This window comes from Malaclemys terrapin, chromosome 7, assembly GCF_027887155.1.
Source record: "Malaclemys terrapin pileata isolate rMalTer1 chromosome 7, rMalTer1.hap1, whole genome shotgun sequence".
NCBI lineage: Eukaryota > Metazoa > Chordata > Testudines > Emydidae > Malaclemys > Malaclemys terrapin.
This window is the reverse complement of record NC_071511.1, coordinates 71,490,545-71,507,623: the sequence shown is the minus strand read 5'-3', so window position 1 is coordinate 71,507,623 and position 17,079 is coordinate 71,490,545. Positions and strand designations below refer to the sequence as shown.

General features: G+C 42.3%; 1 long non-coding RNA gene across 1 annotated transcript in view; it reads right to left on the bottom strand.

Annotated features, from left to right (window-relative positions):
• Nucleotides 1-1,578: 1,578 nt before the first annotated feature.
• LOC128840840 (uncharacterized) overlaps nt 1,579-17,079 on the bottom strand; it is a 129,714-nt gene continuing 114,213 nt past the window's right edge. Inside the window, exon 3 of the long non-coding RNA XR_008445718.1 lies at nt 1,579-2,134. This is a non-coding gene — a long non-coding RNA (uncharacterized LOC128840840). The remainder of the gene's footprint in view (nt 2,135-17,079) is intronic.

Below are 17,079 nucleotides of genomic sequence, written 5' to 3'. Positions count from 1 at the left end.
CAGGCGAGGGGGCGATTGCAGCGCGGCAACGAGAGTGATGAGGAAATGGACATGGACATAGACCTCTCACAAAGTACAGGCCCCAGCAATGTGCAAATCATGGTGTTACTGGGGCAGGTTCATGGCGTGGAACGCCGATTCTGGGCCCAAGAAACAAGCACAGACTGGTGGGACCGCATCGTGTTGCAGGCGTTGGACGATTCCCAGTGGCTGCGAAACTTTCACATGCGTAAGGGCACTGGGTTGAGATCCCAATGCCTGATGATGCAAAAACAGTGTCGCGGGGGGGTTCTGGGTACATGTTGTCAGGCCCCTCCCGCTCCATCAGAGCAACGGCAGACAATCGATTCGAGCTTTTTTACCTGGGTTACTTGGGTTACCTGTGCAGACAAGCATGGAGCCCGCTCAGCTCAGCTCAGTTTTCCCCTGCCCTGAAGCTCCAGAATACCAGGATGAGAGCAGCCCTCACAGATGAGAAGTGAGTGGCGACAGCCCTGTTGAAGCTTGCAATGCTAGACAGCTACCGGTCAGTAGGGAATCAATTTGGAGTGGGCAAATCTACTGTAGGGGGGGCTGTGATCCAAGTAGCCAACGCAATCAAAGACCTGCTGATATCAAGGGTAGTGACTCTGGGAAACGTGCAGGCCATAGTGGATGGCTTTTTTGCAATGGGATTCCCAAACTGTGGTGGGGCAATAGACGGAACCCATATCCCTATCTTGGCACCGGAGCACCAAGCCACCGAGTACATAAACCTCAAGAGGTACTTTTCAATGCTGCTGCAAGCCCTGGTTGATCACAAGGGACGGTTCACTAACATCAACGTGGGATGGCCAGGAAAGGTACATGATGCTCGCATCTTCAGGAACTCTGGTCTGTTTCAAAAGCTGGAGGAAGGGACTTTCTTCCCGGACCAGAAAATAACCGTTGGGGATGTTGAAATGCCTATCATTATCCTTGGGGACCCAGCCTACCCCTTAATGCCATGGCTCATGAAGCTGTACACAGGCAGCCTGGACAGGAGTCAGGACCTGTTCAACTACAGGCTGAGCAAGTGCTGAATGGTGGTGGAATGTGCATTTGGATGTTTAAAAGCACGCTGGTGCAGGTTACTGACTCGGATAGACCTCAGTGAAGCCAATATTCCAATTGTTATTGCTGCTTGTTGTGCACTCCACAATATCTGAGAGAGTAATGGGGAGACATTTATGGTGGGGTGGGAGGTTGAGGCAAATCGCCTGGCCGCTGATTACACGCAGCCAGACACCAGGGTGGTTAGAAGAGTACAGCAGGGCGCGGTGCGCATCAGAGAAGCTTTGAAAACGAGTTTTGTGACTGGCCAGGCTACGGTGTGAAACTTCTGTTTGTTTCTCCTTGATGAACCCTCCTACCCTCTCCCTGCTTCACTTTACTTACCTGTAAGCTAACCACCTTCCCCTCCTCCCTTCGAGCGCCGCTTTCAGAGGCAATAAAGTCATTGTTACTTCACATTCATGCATTCTTTATTAATTCATCACACAACTAGGGGGATAACTGTCAAGGTAGCCCAGGAGAGGTGGGGGAGGAGGGAAGCGCCGGGTGGGGTGGGGGAGGAGGGAAGGACATGGACACACTGCAGTTTAAAACTTTAAAACTTTAAAACTTCAACTCTTATTGAAGGCCAGCCTTCTGATGCTTGGGCAATCATCTGGGGTGGAGTGGCTGGGTGGCTGGAGGCCCCCCCACCGTGTTCTTGGGTGTCTGGGTGAGGACGCTATGGAACTTGGGGAGGTGGGCTGTTGGTTACACAGGGGCTGTAGCAGCGGTCTCTGCTCCTGCTGCCTTTCCTGCAGCTCAACCATACACTGGAGAATTTCAGTTTGATGCTCCAGCAGCCGGAGCATCGACTCTTGCCTTCTGTCAGCAAGCTGACATCACCTATCCTCTTCAGCCCGCCACTTGCTCTCTTCTGACCGCCACCTCTCCTCTCGTTCATATTGCACTTTTTTGCGCTCTGAAATTGACTGCCTCCACACATTCTGCTGTGCTCTGTCAGCGTGGGAGGACATCTGAAGCTCCAAGAACATATCATCCTGAATCCGCTGTTTTCTCCTTCTAATCTTCACTAGCCTCTGCGAAGGAGAAACATTTGCAGCTGGTGGAGGAGAAGGGAGAGGTAGTTTAAAAAGACACATTTTAGAGAACAATGGGTACACTCTTTCACTTTAAATGTTGCTGTTCACATTATACAGCACATGTGCTTTCGTTACAAGGTCGCATTTTTCCTCTTATATTGAGGGGCTGCCGGTTTGGTGTGAGAGATCACTCACGCAATGCCAGGCAATAGAATTCGGCTTGCAGGCAGCCATGGTAAGCCACAGTCTTTTGGCTTTTTTAACCTTCATAACATGTGGGAATGGTTTCAAACAGTAGCGCCCTCATTTCCCATATCAAGGAAATGGGTTGGGTTGGCCATTTAAAATGGGTTTGCAATGTAAAAGGAGGGGCTGCGGTTTCTGGGTTAACATGCAGCACAAACCCAACTACCCCCCTCCCCACACACACCCAATTCTCTGGGATGATCACTTCACCCTCCCCACCACCACGTGGCTAACAGCAGGGAACATTTCTGTTCAGCCGAGCAGGAACGGGCACCTCTGAATGTCCCCTTAATAAAATCACCCCATTTCAACCAGGTGACCGTGAATGATATCACTCTCCTGAGGATAACAAGGAGAGATAAGGAATGGATGTTGTCTGCATGCCAGCAAACACCGGGACCATACATTGCCATGCTTTGTTATGCAATGATTCCAGATTACGTGCTACTGGCCTGGCGTGGTAAAGTGTCCTACCATGGCGGACGGGATAAGGCAGCCCTCCCCAGAAACCTTTTGCAAAGGCTTTGGGAGTACATGTAGGAGAGCTTTCTGGAGATGTCCCTGGAGGATTTCCGCTCCATCCCCATACACGTTAATAGACTTTTCCTTTTCTTCTCCTCTGTGTAGGATCAGAGAAGGGCTTTGACTGGGTGGAATGTCCTTTACTTTCTGAGACTTTCCTCTCATGTCCAGTTCTATGATATTTCTTAATCTGGAATTTGGGCAATGTACATTAAAAGAAAAGTGGGGATTATCTTCTACATTTTGAGAATTGCCTAGAGCTATCGTATTTCTACTTTACTCTTCATACTTACCCTGTAGCTCCTGGCACAGATTTTTCTAGACACAGAAGAACTGAGTGAAGGACCACATAGGGACAGGGGGTGGCTGAGTCGGGGAACAGAGACACATTGGGGCGGGGGTGGGGGCTGCAAGGATACATGGGGATGGGGGGAGTGGGTGTCTGAGTGGGTGTGGAGGGACACATGTGGACAGGGAGTGCAAGGACTCATGGAGCTGGAGGGACACATGGGCACAGGGGCAGATGTGCCTCACTGAATGGGAGAGGCTAGGGGGGTCAGCCAGGATCTGCATGGGGGAAGCTCCCTAACAATCACTCCCCATCCCCAAAAAACCCATTGCATACTTTTCCCACCCATACCCAACAACCCTCCAAATTCGAACCCAGGCTCCTTTCCAGCAATTGCTTCTCTCTCCCTGAGCTCCTCTATTACCCCTGACTCCCCCAAGCCTTTGCACTGCTTCTGAGAAGTGCGAGAAATCAGTTCTATATTGTAGTTTCAATGTATTATTACTCAGAGTTCTGTATTAATATGCCTAGTAAAGAATCTGTCAAAAAAAAATTCCTGAATCTTTTTTGTTGTCTGTATTTTTAAAGACATAGTTGCTGACATAAATGACCAAAAATAATTGAAACTTGTGTGATTATATTGTGTTATTTTGACAAATAAAATATATAGAATTTTGTAGAATTTGAAAATATTGTGCACAGAATTTTTTATTTTTTGGCACAGAATTCTCCCAGGAGTATATAATATAGTAATCTTCAACATCACCATATGATCTCTTGTCCCTTTCTGGAGTTTGCTAGAAAAAGAAATATGGAAGTTCAGAAACCAATGTCTGGGGTTTTTTTTTATGCCAGTGTAAATTGGAATCCTACAAACCGTGCCTTCCCAGCCCAAATACTACCCCCTTCCTATTCTGCGTTCAGTTAACACATCCATTTTTCCTTCTCATACCATATCTAGGGTTTCCTTTATTGAATTGCTGGCTTTATTCAGATATTCTAGCTTTGCAGATGAATGTTCATCTATATCATATTACTTGATTTATTTGCAGTGTTCTACTGGGCTTTATTTTATTTATTGGAAGTTTTCCTTCTCTATTTTTTAAAAACCTGAAATGGCTGTTTCAAGTACCTTTATCAGCATAACATTTTCTCCTAGCGGATATTATGTACTAATATATCACAGCTTAACTTGATTGTAATCACTGTTCTATAGTATTCAGGCTTTTGGTATTAATGTCATCTTAGAAATTAAGTACCTTAACAAGTCAGTTACACTTTTTTTCACAAAAAAATAAAAAGCAAAATAAAAAACAAGCACCACCCCCCTTCCACCTCGAAAAATAGACATACTGATCAAGGTGGGCGAAGTAATACCTCTCCAGTCATAGGGAGGAAAGGAATGGTGGGCAGAAGACAGCTGTGTGTGGGGGTGGAGGGTGGGGGGGGAGTTGTTACTGGGTTATAGATTGCTGTAATAATCTATACATCCAGTGTCTCTATTCAGTCCATGATTTTTAGTGTCTAGCAAAGTTATGAATTTAAGCTCATCTTTTGAAAGTGTTGTGCAGGTTTCCTTTGAGGATGAGGACTGATTGGTCAGAAAGAGAGTGATAGCTTTGTGAAAAACGTTCACCAAAGTGATGTGGTAGTTTTGTCTTATCATTTTCCTGTGTGATGTCATTTGAGAGCAAAGTGATTGTCTGGTTTCACCACATAGTTGATATTGGGGTGTTTAGTGCACTGGATGAGGTACCCCACATGTTGTGATAGGCATATATATCCAAGGACCTTGGATCTTGAAAAGTGTGTTGTGGTGGGTGTGGATCATTGTATTAGTGGGGATATGTCTGCAGGTTTTGCATCTGTTGTTCTGGCAGGGTCTGGTGCAATTTTGAGTTGCTGTGTCCTGATCTGTTCAGAGCTCGCATCTCATGACGTGCTTGGAGGATGGGGGGGAGGGGAGGATGACTTATTTGAAGGCCAGAAGAGGAGAAAGATTTATTTCAGGATGGGGACCCCATTAAGTATGGGTTGTAGTTGTTTGTTGATTCTCCAAATGTTTTCCAGTGTGTTTGGTAGGTGACAACTAGGGATGTGGTATCTGTGTGCTTGGCTGTAGATAACAGATTTCTAGGTGTGTTTGGGGTGGTTACTGGATCGTTAATAGTAGGTGTGATGATCCGTGGGTTTCTTGTATATGGTTATCTGCTGGGTTCCATTACTGAAACTGATTATGCTGTTCAGGAAGTTGATGCTGGTGCGGGAGTGTTCCAGAGAGAATTTAATTGACAGGTGGTGGGGTTGAAGTTGTGGTGGAAATCTGAGGGAAATTAAGTCAGAGGATGAAAATATCATCAATGTATCTCAGGTATATCATTGGTTTTGTGGTGCATTTGTACAGAAATTATTTATAAAAGACAAAACCACCACATCACTTATGGGTGAACACTTTTCACAATGTGATCATGCTATATCTGACCTATCAATGTCCTCATTCTCAAAGGAAACCTGCACACCACTTTCAAAAGATGAGCTTGAGAGCTTAAATTCATAACTTTGCTAGACACTAAACATCATGGACTGAATAGAAACACTGGGTTTATGGCTTATTACAGCAATCTAAAACCCACTAACAACTTCCCCAGATGCTTCCCTCCTCCCCCACATTCCTTTCCTTCCTATCACTGGAAGGCGGTTAATGGGCCACTTCACCTTGAATGGTCCCTTGAAATATGTTAACTACTTATGCTAAACAAGCTATTCCATGTTGTATTTAGCTGTGACACACTGATTACGTTTCCCAGACCTAAAGAAGATCGCTGTGTAATTTCAAAAGCTTTTCTCTCTCACCAACAGAATTTGGTCCAATAAAGGATATTACCTCATCCACCTTGTCTCTCAAGGGGTGCCAGAACAATTTGTATAGTAGGGGTGCTGAGAGCCATTTAACCAAACTGCAAACCCTATATATGATGGAAACCACTTAAAGCCAGGGGGTGTGGCAGCACCCCCAGCACCCCTAGTTACAGCACCTATGTGTCTCTCTAATATCCTGGGACCAGCACCGCTACAACAACACTGCAGACATAGTGATCAGATGTCTTAGTAATGCACACAGACTGCTATTCTCTCCAGAACATTGTTCTCTTGATTAATAAATAAGACCAGGGAACTAAAAAAAGTGGAGTTTTTTCAGCACTGGGCATTTTCAAAGGCATTTGGAATTGTCTAACACTGCTCTCATTGAAGTCAATAGTGAAATTCCCAATGATTTCAGTGGCAGCAGAGCTAGGCAGGTGCTGAGAGTTCTTGAATATGGCACCAATTATTTTTGCTCTCCATCACCTATAGGGCTGAAGTTTCAAAATTTTGTTTTCTTATGGTTTATCGCAATCTGGCAAAGACTGATTTTTATAATATACTAGAAATTAACAAAATTCTCCTTTTCCTTTTTTTCTTAATGCTTATACCTCATGAGCTAATGTGGAATATATAATTCTGGGAGGAAAGTTACCTTCAGGTGCTGAAGACAAAGGTCATGAGTAGAGCTAGGTGGAGAAATGTACTTCTGTTTCATGGAGGGCTTTGCTTTTTCTAAATTTGGGTTAATTCCAATTTGCAACAAAACCCAAACATTTCAAAATTCTCTGTTAAAGGGAATGGAGCCTTAGTTCCAGGGCAGTCTGCTTCGAGGGCTGCCCTAGAGCATCGGACCCTGGAAGCTCATACTCCCCAGCAGCTCACCAGACAGAATCCTGAGGAACCAGGGAGCTAGTTGGCACAAAACCAGCAGGTTTCCATTGGAACCCTGATTCCATCAGAAAGTCAGTGAAGTCAAACTATGTCTGTGAAATGTTTCCATTCAAATCTAGAGATGAAATCACTTGAGGGTTTTATTTGAATAATTATTATTTTAATAACCACAGTGAAGCTGCAGAAAGTAAATTTGCCTAATGTTGATTTCTGGCAATCTCCCCCTTCTCCCCCCAGTGCTTTCCAAATATTTTACCTATTTACTCTTACTCTCATAGAGTGAGATAGTACCATTTATTTCCATGAGTTTAGATTGACCAAATAAATGGTATAGTAAAGTCAAGCCAAATAAATGGTCAAATCCTGAAGCTCTCTCTCAGGTAAAACTGTTGTTGTGTTCTACAAGTGTTATCCCTGAGTAAAGACTATGAACTAAATTATGGTATCAACATTACACTCAAAATCACTGATTTATTCCACTTGTCCCAGCTGAAGATTATCATGTTACCCTTAGTCATTAGTTAGCCATAATATATATGTACATATTTAGTCCCAGTCTTACAATCCAACACTTGGGGACACATTCCCATGCCCACAAGGAGCCCGACTGACTTCGTTAACATTGTTTCAGATCTCATTATTGTTCATCTCTGAGGAGCTAAAACAATAGAAATTTATGAACTCATTACACAATTATTCTCAATTCATCACAAGTCAGGTATTTTTTCCCTTGTGTAGCAATAGGTTTGTAATAATAGGCTTGAGTGCAGAATAGGCTCCTAATCACAGATTATTTGGCTCAGGGGGAAGGAAATGGGAAATGGATCCTTTCCTCATTAGGTCACTAATTCAAATCTAATTTAGGTCAATAGTTTTTATTACACTTCATTTCAGGGGCAGTAATGTACCATAGCTACTATTGTTTCTGTTTAGTACCACAAATTGAAAAGCCATCCTTATATTATCTACAACTCTTGATTTTCCATATGTTGTGAGAAGTGTAATAAAATGTGGGTTCCTACATGAAATAGAGTGTAAACCAGGAAGGGCAGAGAACAAAATAGGAAAGCATGGTCAACCTATATTATATATGCATAATTGTCTACCAGAACTGAGCCTGCAAATACCAAGGGATGCTATTCATTACTGCTTGTTTGCAAACTGACTGAGTGCAATATACTATAACTTTAACTTAAAAAAAAAAAAACAGGAAACTAAGTAATGGTGAATAATACCTTAAAGGATCATAATCAGTGTTTATCTAAAGGAGATGAACCTAGAGGAACTTTTCTGGATTCATATTTGGGCAAGCCAATCTTAATAAAACAATATAGATTAGATAAACATTTCTGGAGGAAAAGGAAGTAGAGATAACAGTCAAGAAATAACTATTCCCGATTTAATTATATAGCAATATTTTCCAGGCAACACAAACCCATATTTCAAGAAAACTATTAACCATGTATACAATATATTTGTTTCTTGTATGGAAGAATATATAATCTTCACCTAATTTTTGATTGCAGCCAATCCTCCTCAGGCTGGGATAGGCTTAGACCTCATAGGTTAGTCAGGGTTGGGAGTGGCCACCTCAGAACAAAACACAAGTGTAGGGCAATGGAGTGAGAACTGAGGGGTGATTCAGTAGGTTCCACTCTTCAATCTACGTCAATATTGATGTATTGCCTTAGGCCTGGTGTACACTACAGAGTTAGGTTGATGGAAGCCGCCTTAAGTCGACCTATTAATGTATGTGTCTACACTACTGGGTCCTTTATGTCGACCTAAGTCGCCTCTCATGTTGACTTCTGTAATCCACCTCTGCGAGAGGAGTAGCACTTAGTTCGATTTCCATGGGCCAACTGCAAGGTAGTGCAGACGCAGCATTGTGTAATTTGACTTAATTGGCCTCCAGGTGGTGACCCACAATTCTCATCTGTGACCACTCTGGAGATCATTCTCAACTCTCCTGCACTGCAGCCAGGTAGACAGGAAACAGACCCTCCCCTGCTAAAGCCCTAGGAACTTTTGAATTCCCATTTTCTGTTTGATCAGCATTGGGAGCATGCCAGCTTGAGCATAGCTGATCATGGAGACTACACGCTACTACATGTACATGGAGACACACATGCTCCAGCCTGGTCTGCACAGGAAGTGGTGGATCTCATTGTTGTGTGGGGAGAAGAGTCTGTGCAGGCAGAGTTCTGATCCAGCAGAAGGCAAGGGAGGCGAACAGTTGTTCTGGTGCAGAACCCCACACATGCCGGTTCTACAATGAGCTGCATGCGATTCTCGGGGGTGACCCTACCAGCACTCCCACAAGCAACATGGACACCTCACAGGTGTGTGAGTCTAGAGACAACAATGAAGATTATGGGAGACAGGTGAGCGGTGGATCCATTCTCCTCAAGAGCCAGGAAAAATTTGTAACCCTGGAGCCCTGTGGGTTGCAGGACCTCTGGTGAGTATCCAGTTAAAATGAAAGTCCAGTTAAATTTAGCGGGCACGTACATTTGGTGATATTGCATGTTTACTGTGAAGAAAAAGCGAGGTGCTGTAGCCAGGGAATCCTCCGCGGAAATCTCTAGGAAACTTTCATGGAGATACTCTGCAATCCTTCACAGAAGATTTCTGGTCAGGGCAGTCTTATTTCTTCCACCATGGTAGGTCACTCTCCCATGCAACTCCTGAATTAATTCTGCTGGCATCATTGCAGTACACAGCATAGCAGCATAAGGACTGGGCTTCTGCGCAGCAGCATCTCCTTCCTTTCCACCTCTGTTATCCTGAGGAGACTGATATCACATAGGGTCATCTAGGGGAAATGGTGGAAGTTCTCATTAAAAGTGCTCTTACATGTTATAAAGGGCATGTAGACCCCCTCAGCAGACTCCGGATCGCCAAACCACGCAGCCACTAATTTGCCTTTTCTGTGCTTGGCATGGGTCGGCCAGTAGTTTAAGGTGACTGATAGGAGACTGGGGACCCACATGAGAGATTCCGCAATTTGGGAGTGAAAACGTTCCCCCCTCTGCCCTGTTCGTAAACCACTTCCCATGGTGCTATGGGGAAGGGCCATTGTTCGACTAGCTATCTGTACGCCCGACATGAGCCAGCCATAAATTTAATTAAAAGTACGATCAACCATGACCCGGGGGGCCTACTCACCATGGAGCAGCAAAACGGCAAAGTGAACGGTTATGGATTCTGATTGTTATTGCACCTTGCTTGCACATTGTGTAATAAGGGTATTGGAAACATTTTATTCATTTACAATGGCTCCTTTATTTTTTCCCCTGACTGACAGCTGGAAATGTGTCCTTCGGCAGGTCATCAATACCTGAAAGCAGACTTTCAGTGATTAGAAGGAAGAGAAAGAGAAGGTGGGAGAACGTGTTCACTGAGATAATGAATGCCTCCAGGACAACTGACGCAGAGCTGAGAGCATGGAGGTTTTCACTGTCACATGTTAGACATGGACATGGAGAGCAGGAACACTTCCAATGAGCGAGAGTATACGGTGCAGGATGAGATGCTTCGGATTAGGAGGGACCAAGCAGACATGTTGAGGCTTCTGGTTGAACTGCAAGAACAGAAGCAGGAGGGTAGAGAGACCCTCTGCAGACCCTGGTGGACAGCCAGCCATGCAGAATCACCCTCCCCCAAGCATTCCATGAGGCATGGGCAAAACGTCCATTATTCTTTTCACTTAACTCAGGGGAAGGGGGAAGGGTACAAGGAACAGAAGGTGCCCATTCACAGACCTTTGATGGTCTGGAATGCAGCGTTATGTTACACAGCTGTAAATATTTTTCCCATTCCATCTTTACAACCCCTTTTCACCAAGGTTACCTTTTCTTTCTGTTCTCCCTCTTTACTTAGGTTTTTTTAATAAAGTAAATGGATTCAAGAAATAAATGTTCTTTATTGAGTAGAAGCAGTGGACTTGGGCGGGGGGTTGGCTTTACAGGGACAGTGATACAAGCCAGGTGAAGGTCTGGGAAAGCACAGTGCAGACAAGCAGCTCACATTACTGTGACTCATTATTGAAACGGCTTTTCAAAGCCTCGTGGATACGCAGTGCCCCTTGCTGTGCACTTCTTATTGCCCTGGTGTCTGGTTGCTCAAAAATGGCTGCCATACGATCTGTCTCAACTGCCCACCCCTGCAGAAAATTTCCCCCTTTTTTTCCCCACAGATATTATGGAGCACACAGCAGGCAGCTATAACCATGGGGATGTTCTCCTCACTAAGATCCAACCTTCTTAGTAGACTTCTCCAGCGCCCTTTCAAATGACCAAAGGCACATTCAACCACCATTCTGCACTTGATGAGCATATAGTTGAACCATTCCTTACTGCTGTCCAGACAGCTGGTGTATGGCTTCATGAGCCAATGGGAGCAAGGGATAGGCTGGGTCCCCCAGGATAACTATAGCATCTCAACATTATCAATATTAATTTTGCGGTCTGGAAAGAAAGTCCTGGATTGAAGCTTTTTGAACAGACCTGAGTTCCTAAAGATGCGCACGTCATGAACCTTTCCCAACCATCCTATGTTGATGTTGATGAAATGCCCCCTGTGACCCACCAACGCTTGCAACACCATTGAAAAGTATCCCTTTCGGTTTATGTACTCTTTGGCAAGGTGGTCTGGTGCCAAGATGGGGATATATGTGCCATCTATCGCCCCACCGCAATTAGGAAACCCCATCACAGCAAAACCATCCACTATGTCCTGCACATTTCCCAGACTCACTACCCTTCTTAGCAGAAGTCGATTAATGGCCCTGCACACTTGGACACAGCAACTCCCAAGGTTGATTTACCTACTCCAAATTGATTCCCCACTGACTGGTAACTGTCTGGCATTGCAAGCTTCCAAATAGCAATCACCTCTCGCTTCTCCACTGTCAGAGCAGCTCTCATTTTTGTGTTGCTGAACTGCAGGGGAAAGCTCTGAACAAAGTTCCTGGAAGGTGGCCTTCCACATTCAAAAGTTCTGTAGCCACTGCTCGTCATCCCATACCTGCAAAACGATGCAGTCCCACCAGTCAGTGCTTGTTTCATGGGACCAGAAACGGTGCTCAGAGTGTAGCTGCTCTGTGACTGCCATCAGCAATTGTGAATTTTTTATTTTCAATGGCTTGCAGCTGGGCTGCTTGCTAGACTGCAGCAAAAGAGGTCAATTCAGTTTCATGCGGCATTCACTGTGTTGTGACATGACTGAGCAGAGAGAAGTGAGAGTCTCTGTCTCTCCTTAGGTGTCTCTGGTGAGACCACACCTGGAATACTGCATTCAGTTCTGAGCACCATAATGTTATATACACACTGGAGGGAGTCCAAGCAGAGGTGGGGAGGAGGAAAACTGGAAAAGTTGGAGGAACTAATTTATTTGGAAAGAATAAAATAACTCAACCCGAATAGCCAAGATAAGCAATTAACAGGTGAGAACATTATGCCATCTACCCATATTTGAAAGGTGAGAGTACCAAGGAAGATGATGAATTATATAAGGGTTACAGCTAGAAACAATGGAATGAAATTGAGACAGGGCATCATCCCCTGCTCCCCCAAACAAAATAGTTATATTTGCTGTGCATCAAGTGAAACAAATCTTTTGTTGTTCTCCTCATCATTGCTTGCTACAGTTACTAAAGGAATGGTTGAATTGGTTTGAACAAAATAAGAATTGACCCAAATTTCAGACCAACCACTTCACATCCAAGCATTCAAAAGGGTCTAACTGGTTATTCAGCCCAGACCTCTGAATCATTTGTGATGTACATGCTAGTAATATCCACAGCATTAATATAATGATATATCATATAATAATATAATATTTTACATGGGTGCTTTATTCAACTCTATTAGTGCAAAGGGGCCTTAAAGTGGACGTAAATATAATTTACTGAACCTTTAAATCCCCTTTACATTGCCAGCATAGTGTAAAATGACATGAGTGTAAATGAAAACCGTTCCCTTCACCTCCAGAATATCAGGAATTTTTCACACCTCTTTTTCATGATGATTCTTTTCATTACGTTTTTGTCTGATTTCTAACTCAAGTTTAGTTCTTTACCCTGCCTGTGTCCTATGCAGTGAAGAGAGCCTCCTTTGTGTGCTTACTGAGGCGGTTTAGTCAGCTACATATCATCATAAAAGCTAGCATTCAGCAAATAAACTTTTTGCAATTAATAGTTTGACCGGCTCTAGTAATAGCACACAACACAGAAGGTCTTAATAGTAAGTATTTGCATCACAGAAGCATCTACAGGCTGCAAATGTGATTGAGGCTTCATGGTGCTAATATTGTATATACACAAAATAAGAAACAGTCCCTGCCACTAATAGTTTATAAACTAACTAGATAATCCAGACAAAGGGGAACTAAGGCACATTTTTAAAAAGTACTGAGGTGATGGAGATGAAGCTACCCCCCAAAAACTGCAAGGGAAGTCAATGATAGAGCCAAGATTTAATCTAAGATGTCCTAAGACCCAGTCCAGGGCCTTCACCACATTTCATCTTTTTCTCTGTCAGGAACCTGCTAGCCTCATACAATGTAAGGACCTGGCTTAAAAGAAGAAGGTACGGTATTTTAGGGATAGTTTATTGTGAGATGCTTTAATACTACATTGAGAATCATGGAAGAGCAATATGCAATAATATCTATATGCCATACAATCTTACAATAACCCACAGAATGTTATACAATATCACTCAAACAATAAGATAAAGTGAAAGGAAAGTTTATTTGGCATTGAACCATTTTAGAATAAATAAGATATGGTGAGGGTTTCTTTCTTTGTCTCTCACTCTTTTTTCTTTTTTAGAAAAATAATCAAATGTATACTTTTTTACTTTAGCAAAAATCATCCCCATTAATAGATTGTCACCCAACGTATGATTCATGCTCCCAGGCAAAGAAAAAAAAATAAAAGGAAAAGTAATTGAAATAAACCAGCAGGTGAGCATTTCTTCATTAGACATACCCACTCAAAGGTTCAGGTCTGGCTAAATAAAGGGATAAAGTTAATAAAGGAAGGAAAGTACACAAGTACAAGAAGAGCAGAGATCAAGGTTTGTAGCTTATGGAAAGATAGGTTTGCTGTGCTGGTTGGAGAAGGATGAGACTGCTAGCAGGTTTCCAACCCCCAGTAGAGGGTTTCTTAAAATATTGGGCCAGATTGTCTTTTCCCGTAGACTGGTTTTACTTTGAAGTCAATGGAGCTACACCAGTTGATAGCAGCTAGGGGACTGGTGGCCTGAATATACTGATAGCACAGGACAGTTTTCCACTTTTGCTATTTAAAATGGAGGATGAGGACATGAAGACTGGTGCTTTGTTCAGTCTAGTTTTCAGTGTCTCAAGTAATGGGCTGCCAGCATTTTAAATGGAAGTCTACTGCAAAGCCTAATTGATCTTTCTGTTAGGAGCTCTTTTTCTGATTGCGCAACAATACATAGTGCATCATCATTGCCAATTGGATGCTTTTTTGAGTTTATCTCCTTTACTCAACACTTCATTGTCAATGAAAAATGGTGAGATTTCAGGAGTTTCACAGAGTTGTTACTGAAATTCTGAAAGTAGCATAGCTCTCCAATATGATAAAGCAGTTTCAAAGATAAAATATCCTTCTGGGAACATTCTTTGCTGAGATCAGCTTTTAAATTGAAGAACTACAAAATCTCTATCTTTTTTTTCCAGTGGATCATGCAGCAAAGAGACTACTATTTATACTCTAGTGCTGTAAGTGAGATAATATCTTCTCTTCTGAATTAAATATGTCCCTGAAGAAGGTGCATACCTATAAAAGTATATCTTACTGCTGCTGAGTTCTCAGTGCCATAAATGATGACCATATGCATTACCTGAAACAACTTACCCAGGGATGTAGTGGCTTCTCCATCGCTAGAAGCCTTTAAACCAAGACTAGAAATATTTTTAAACATATACCATAGCTCAGATAAAAGTTATGGGCTTGCTGCAAAAATTATTGGATAAGGTTCTTTTGCCCATTATACAGGAGGCCACACTAGATTATCATAATAGTCCCTACTGGCGTTAACAACTGAACCTATGAAGCTTGCTAAATAAAGTACCTACATTTTGTTCAATCACACAACCATTCTAGACAAGATTATAGGATGCTTAACTGATAAATATTTTAAATTTCTCAACTATAGGTTCCGTCTGAGAAATCATATGTTTAGGGACATTTTTTTTTATGTTATTTATAGAATAAAGGGTTTATGAATAGAATCATATGATGGTGGTGCCTGCATTAGCAGGGGGACTGGACTCCATGGCCCTCGGGGTTCCTTTCAGTCATATGTTAATTTCTTAAGGTTGCTACTATAATGAATAAGAATGGGAGCTAGGGGCCTAAATATCTTTGAAGATCTGGGCCTAAGTCTACTGTTCCCAGCTACTGATTTTCTCTGAAAACATTTCAGTGTATGATATTAAAATATAGGCTGAGATTTTCAATGGAGCTTAAATGAGCTAAGCAACCAACTCCCATTGACCCAAATATCCCTTTGAAATGTTCCACATAATAATTTCAACACAATAGATACAATATTATTGTAAACCAATTTCCTAAAATAAAACATACTCCTGTCTTTGGTGGCATTAGCGCTTCTGCCATTTTGTGGAATTAATGGAGTGAGGTGAGAAGACATTTTGCTTTTGGGAGTGGGATTATGGCACTTCTGGGGGTAGAGAGAGGGGATTTAAATGTTAATATTCATTTTAATGTTTGATTTGTGATTGTTGGGTTATGTAGATAATAGACTTTTATTTCTGTCTGTGAACTGAACAATTTGAACCAAATTTCCATTGGGCCTCTACACATGCCTGGGCACATCCATTTGTATAGAACAAATCAAGCATTTATACATACAAAATTGGTAACTGTACATCTAACCATTTGTATCAACAAATATTATAGATAAGAGCCTTTCATCTATATTCTGCTTTTAGTTACATCAATTTAAATTTGGATTAGTTTCACTGGATTTCACTCTCAGTGTACCTGAGAGTTGAATTTCATCCTATATGTGCATGTATGCACCACAGAGTAAATAAAACACTACATAAGTGATTGTGCAATAATTAGGGATGGACAAACTGATTTGAATACCTCTAAATATTCAAAATGTTCAGTGAATAACTGTGACTATCAAACACTATAAAAATGGCTAAAAGGCAGATTGGAAGGAGTGCAGGAGGTTGAGCACAGAAGGATGGTGAAACTCAAGTGTAACCTCTCTATTTCTCTCCAAATACATGCAAAAAAAATTGGGCATTGTAAATGTTTGTGTCTCCCATAGTAAGATTCAGAACGAGTGCAACTGAATTACTCTGTAGATCCACTGCTATTGGCAGTTGTGAATATCTCTATTAAAAGGTAGAAACATTAGATTTATTGAGAATTAATTAATCTATAAAGGCACAAGAGCTAAACTAATTCTGAGTTAGGAAGAACTGACCTTTGGTGGCTAAAATGCTAGAAAAAAATTCACCAACCTCAATGCAGTCAGGTTCCAGTAGTAGCTGTGTTAGTCTGTATCAGCAAAAAAACCTGAGGAGTCCTTGTGGCACCTTAGAAACTAACAAATTTATTTGGCCATAAGCTTTCATGGGCTAGAACCCACTTCATCAGATGTATGAAGTAAAAAATATAGGAGTAGGTATAAATACATGAAAGGATGGGGGTGCTTTACCAAGTGTTAGGTAAGTCTAATGAGATAAATCAATTAACAGCAGGATACCAAGAGAGGAAAAATAACTTTTGAAGTGGTAAGAGAGTGGCTCATTATAGACAGTTGACAAGAAGGTGTGAGTAATAGTAGGGAGAAATTAGTACTGGGGAAATTAAGTTTAGGTTTTGTAATGACCCAACCACTCCCAGTCTTTATTCAGGCCTAATCTGATGGTATCTAGTTTGCAAATTAATTCCAGTTCTGCAACTTCACATTGGAGTCTGTTTTTGAAGTTTTTTTGTTGAAGAATTGCTACTTTGAGGTCTGTTATTGAGTGACCACAGAGATTGAAGTGTTGTCCTACTGGTTTTTGAATGTTATGATTCCTGATGTCAGATTTGTGTCCATTTATTCTTTTGCGGAGAGACTGACCAGTTTGGCC